The sequence below is a fragment of the Lolium perenne genome, chromosome 1 (assembly GCF_019359855.2).
Source record: "Lolium perenne isolate Kyuss_39 chromosome 1, Kyuss_2.0, whole genome shotgun sequence".
Taxonomy (NCBI): Eukaryota; Viridiplantae; Streptophyta; class Magnoliopsida; order Poales; family Poaceae; genus Lolium; species Lolium perenne.
Window position 1 is genome coordinate 9,102,538 of NC_067244.2, and position 6,000 is coordinate 9,108,537.

Sequence of the window (6,000 nt, forward strand, 5' to 3'; positions counted from 1 at the left end):
GGAATCCTCGCCTCCTCAAAAAAACGTTGGCGCTCCCACTCCTCCTTCAAGCCCTCTTGTCCCTTCACCAAAAAGGACAAGGGTGGAAACGATCGTGGAGCCTACCCTCCAATTGGGTAGCTCCTCCAATCCTCTCTTGGATGATGTAAGTTCTTAATTTGCTTGTCACTATCTATATTTCCTCTGTTTGCTTCTTTATGCCTTCATATTTTTTCCATACCGACGTTTTCTTTGTTTGTCCTTCTTTGACAGCCCATGATCAAAGAGCTTGTTCGCATCGGTGCCCAATTTATTGGGTACCGTGAATATGCCAGCAAGACTGAAGGTAATAACTTTTTGATGACCCTTGTTTATAACTTCTTGCTCCTGTTTTGTCGCAATTTTGACGATTCTTTACTATTTTGGCAGAGAAACTTGCAGAAGCCAACAAGCTTGTCGACACTCTTGCTCAGAAACTGGAGCAAAGTGAAACGGCTCGCAAGAAAGCTGAACTTGACGCTAGCCAAGCTAAAGCAGAGGCTGAGAAGGCCAAGGCAAAACCTGCTGGTGTCGAAGATCTGCAAAAAAGACTTGATGACGCCGAAACTGCTTTGAATGAGCACAAGGCCACCCAAGCTACTCGTGAAAATGCGATCATCAAGCGCTTGAACACGCAGAATCGGCGCTTCCTCGGTAATTTTGTCGATCCCTTCTATCTTTCTTAGACTTGCTTTTCCTTGCTTGCTGTCGACCAACATATATTTTCTGCGGCAGGTAAAACAAACCAAGAATTTGAGCTTGAAGATCCCGACAATGATCCTCTCCTTGACGCACTCTCTTTCCTGGAGTTTCATGGAACCGAAGTTCGCGAAGGCATGGAGCATGCTGATGCAGGATTATCAAGGCTGTTCCCCTACTTCTTCCCGAAGAAAGAGGAGCCCAAGACTTTCCTTGCTCTTGCCAAGGACTTCAATCCACCAGAAGATCTTGGACTGAAGATGCGCCAGGAGAACATGAAGATTGCTGTCGAAAGCACTGTTGCCTTGGTCGCTGACAGCCAACAAACTGTTGACTGGATGAAAGTTGGCGACACCGAACAGATAGAGCAAACGAAATGGCGATCTTTGATCAAGGTAGCCAAGCCCAACTCGAAGAAAATCCTGGCCTATCTCGGGATCAAGCCATCGTCAACTCCTAGCTCATCAAGGCCGGAGGTCTAGTTGAATGCCTCTTCTTTTTCTTTCTTTGTTTTTTCTTTTTCTTTTGCTATTGTCGCCATACTAGCTTTGGCGACAAGTACCTTAGTAGTCCTTTTGGAGAACTCCTTCTGTAATATCCATGTAAATTTCCTGGAAATCAATGAAATTCTTCCTTGCACTATCATTGATCCTGTGACTTTCTTTTCCAGTTAATATTTGATAACTACTCGACCAATCCTTGCTCTGCCGATACTTCGCCTGCTTCTTCGTTCTCGAAGAAAACCCTTATCGGAGATTTTTCAAGTGAACATTTGTCGCAAGATTTGCAAGAACTTCGCCAACAACTCCAATCCATGAAGAAACAAACTCTTGTGATGATGGAACAATCTCGACAAGCATCCGAAAGAGATAAAATTGCTCTTCAACAGGCGAGAGAAGACATTGCTGCAAAGGATGCTGCTGTTGTTGAGGCTACCAAAGCTTCTTCTCGCGAGAATTATATGCTTCAGCTAATGACTGGCGCCAGCTTGGATATGACAGGTATGTTTCATGTTCATAACCATGTTGGATGTTGTTCTTGCTATTTTTTCCTTCCTTGACAATTCATTTGCTGTACCAGGCTCATTTTTGGATACTGCTGCCGAAGATCAACGTGTTGAAGCTCGAGCCAATGTTTTGCTTAGATTGGCTGCACAACATGGATCTAACTTTTGGGTTACTCCTGAGCGCACCCGCCAAATTGTCAGATTCCAAGATCGCGCGGCTCAGGTCCGTGACTTCTGTACGAAGACTTTATTTTTAGTTTATGGAACCATGTTCCCTCGGAACAAGATGCCAGAAACCCTTCCTGCTTTAATGGAAAAATTTCGAGATGCTCCTCGAATCCATGGCTTTGTGCGGGCTCAGCTCTCTGCCGGCGCAAGATTTGCCATGATGATTATAAAAATTTGCTATCCAAAATTGCCCATGGATCAAATTGTTCCCACGTGCCTGGCTAAAATGTCGAAGAAGAAAATAAATATGGGCAAGATTGATGATCTGGTAACTCCTGTCGCCGAAGATATGATGGATGAACTTCTTCGGATGGATGCTGAGTTCTTCGTGAAGGGAAGCTATGCCGAGCATAGTACTCGTCCTTCCAATGAGCGAATAACCATAGACCATGTGCTAACTTGAACCTCGAACCCTTCATCTCCATTGTACAGTTGACATAGGCATCCCAAATGGGCCTGCCGAAGATAGTACCCGGGGTTTACTGAAGGCCCACTATCCGAAGAATAAGAAGATTCGGGAGCCCAAGATGTATTTAAGGAAAGATAGAGTTGTAATAGGAGGTGTTATTCGTAATCTTGCGGGATGAGTTAGAAATCTTCCCGGACTATGTAACTTGTACTACACGAATCCCTCGGCTCCGCCTCCTATATAAGGGGGAGTCGAGGGACACAGAGATCATCGAATCCTTGTTTACAAACCCTAGTTTTCATAATCATCGAGTACTTTTCGGCTGAAACCTTCGAGATCTACTTGCCCTCTACTTCCAACTAAACCCTAGCCTACAATCCATAGGCATTGACAAGTTGATAGCTTGTCAATTGGCGCCGACCGTGGGGACTAGAGGCGTAAGGATCTGATCTCGATGGCACGTTCAAGATCTTCAACATCATCAACCGCAAGCAACGCAATGGATCGAGGTAAACAGATCGCTGCTGGTCCTGTCGATTTTGTTCCTCACCCACCCTCCCGTTTGGATGCATATGCGTATCTGGCGGAGCCTATGGAGATGACGTTCGGAAGGTTTCGCTTTCGCGTCGAGAAGGAAGGATCGTATCGTGTCGAATTTCCGATTTCGTCGGGATCGTCGGCGGTCGATTCCGATTTTTCAAGCTATACATCGTCAACCGAATCAGGAGAAGAAGAAACTTCGTCGACACGCTACGTCAGCACCAGGGCAAGAGAGAAACTCGCCAAGATCTTCAGCGACATGTCGTTTGAGTCATCTGCGGACTCATATATAAGCGATGACTCAAGCAGTGTCGACAGTTACGACTTCATCAACAAATCTATTACAGTGGGCAAGGTCTTCATCAATCTCAACGATGGTGTCACCAAACCCAACATAGATCTGAATACAAAATATCATCAGATTTATGCCATTGAAGATCAAGAGGAAACATCTGAGGCTTTCGACGATCTGGGAAATCCATACGTCGATCCCTCCGATCTGCGACGAGGCCTGGGCAATAAATACGTTGGGCCACAGCCGCGAGATAGAGTTCAACTTTCGCAAGCAGCATGGGATAGAGCCGCGAGAGCTATGAACGGTTCAGAACCAATGGCCACCACAGCCACACCAGAGGAATTGCAAGCATATCAATATAGACTCGCACGAGCTGCAAGAGAATTGGAAAAATAGACAGCTGAGTTAAACAGAAGAAAGGAGGCAGCTTCTGCATCCAGCAGGAGAAGGGCAGATTTGAGTCGACAATCTAGAACTTCGGGTGATAGCCACAGGGAGGCTCGGAACAGAGGAAGATCAAGGTTACAACACATACCCGAAGCAGAAAGAGAGCACTTGGTCCAAAACCTCGACATGTCCTTTATGTCGATACATACAAGAGGGAACATCATCCCTAAGACACCAGAGGCTGGGTATATGGCGACACAAGCTTTTATCCTCGCATCTAAACCACCTCCAGGAGATCCAAGGGAAACACTATACAATATGGCGATAGCAGGAGTTGGAGCTATGGGGACAGCGTTTGTATCAACGCCTCCCGAAGGAGCAGCAAGGCAAAATAGTCCACGACCTGCAGCAGCAACAGCGGCAGTCCCTGAAGGACCAAGCGGAGCAAGAGACACGGCAGCACAAGCAAGGGTCGATAGAGCGCGGCAAAGCAGAAGGGAACATCGGCAATCCCCGGAGCTTAACGACGAAGATATGTGCGGCTTGCCATGCTTCACGAGGAGAGTCCGAAAAACTCGAGTCCCTTCAGGATTCAAGTTACCCGACAATTTCAAGAAATTCGACGGCCTTCAAGATCCAGAGGATTGGCTAGTTGATTATCTCGAGACAGTAAAGCTCACAGGAGGAACCAGAGCAACAGCTATGCAAAGCATCCAGGTGCATCTGAGTAGAGCCGCACGATCTTGGATAAAGAAACTTACCCCAGGATCCATCGACAGCTGGGAAAGCTTCGAGGATGTGTTCGTCAAGAACTTCCGGTCCACATGCAAGAAACCTGCGTCGTTGGAGGAGTTGAGAGCATGTCGACAAAAGCCGGACGAGCCAATGAGAAAATACATCCAAAGGTGGAACATCATCAAAAACTCGGCAGAAAATATATCTGATGAGAGAGCGATAGATGCGTTTGTCGCAGGAATCAGGCGTGGAGATTTCGTCGAGGACTTGGGAAGGACCAACCCAAAGACAGTATCCGCGTTAATGGAAATAGCAAACAGATGGGCAGATGGAGAAGATGCTGTCCACAACAAACGGCACAGGTCGCCAGAGGAGGACCGTGGTCGAAATTATCAACCGAGGCGACGATTTCCTCGGCAGTACCCGAACTATAACGCTCCAGGACAAATTTCGGCAGGTTTTCGGGCAAACACAGGAGGAAACAACAGAGATGATTACCAGAGAAGCAGTGAGCAACGAGGCGATAACAGGGACGATTCTCGCAACAACAGGCAAAATAGCGGGCCTAGGTTCCCGAGACCTTTCGTTTCCCCCAAAGAAATGATGAATGGGCCGTGTCAGATGCACTTTTTCCTCGACAGCAACGGAAAAAGACAGTCAGGGCACCTGCAGAAAGACTGTCGCAATTTCCAGGCAATGCTAAGGTATGCAGAGCATGCTAACGCTCGGGCAGCACAGAGAAATCCTAGAGAACCCAGGAGTGAGATTCACTTGCCACCACCTCCCGCGATTATAGACGACAATCGACATCAGCTCAGAATAGCGGCAGCACCTCCACCACCACCTTATGTTGATCCTAACTCTAACGGAGCAGTGTCGATGATTCAGAAGGGAAGACCATCCAATAGAGCTCAGAAAGTAATCTCACGACAGGTGTTTATGGCAGAAAAAATGCCTCCACCAACTGTCGAGTATCTTAATTGGTCAGGGCAAGATATTGGCTTCACCATAGCAGATCATCCGCAGCAAGTTCCTCGACTGTGGCAACAAGCACTTATTTTGCCGCAGCTATTATGCGGGATTTGATGTCTCTCGAGTGTTCATAGACGGCGGCAGCAGCTTAAACCTTATGTATGCAGATACATTGAGGAAGATGAACATATCCTTAGCAAACTTGAAGCCAACAGACACAAGGTTCCACGGTATCACACCGGAGAAACCAAGTTATCCATTGGGGAAGATCAATCTCGACGTTCAGTTTGGAACCCGAGAGAATTATAGAATCGAGAGGCTGGAATTTGAAGTCGTGGATTTTTCGTCGCAATACCACGCTCTGTTGGGACGACCAGCATATGCTAGATTTATGGCGGTGCCACATTACACATACCTGTTCTGGAGGTTGCCTGGACCAAAGGGACCAATCACAGTCAAGGGAAGCTTCGCCTTAGCCGATAAGTGCGATAAGGATTTTCACCGGATATCAGAAACTTTCGGGATGCAAGCGGAGTATCTGGCGTCAAGGAGTATGACTGACTACGATGTGCTGCCAGACGTTGGAAGGCCAAACAAAGAACCAACTTTCAATACCGAGAAAAATTCTAAGGAGGTGCAAATTCACCCGACAGACCCGAAAAAGACGACGTCCATCGCAAACGACATGGACCTCGCATAGGAAAGCGCGCT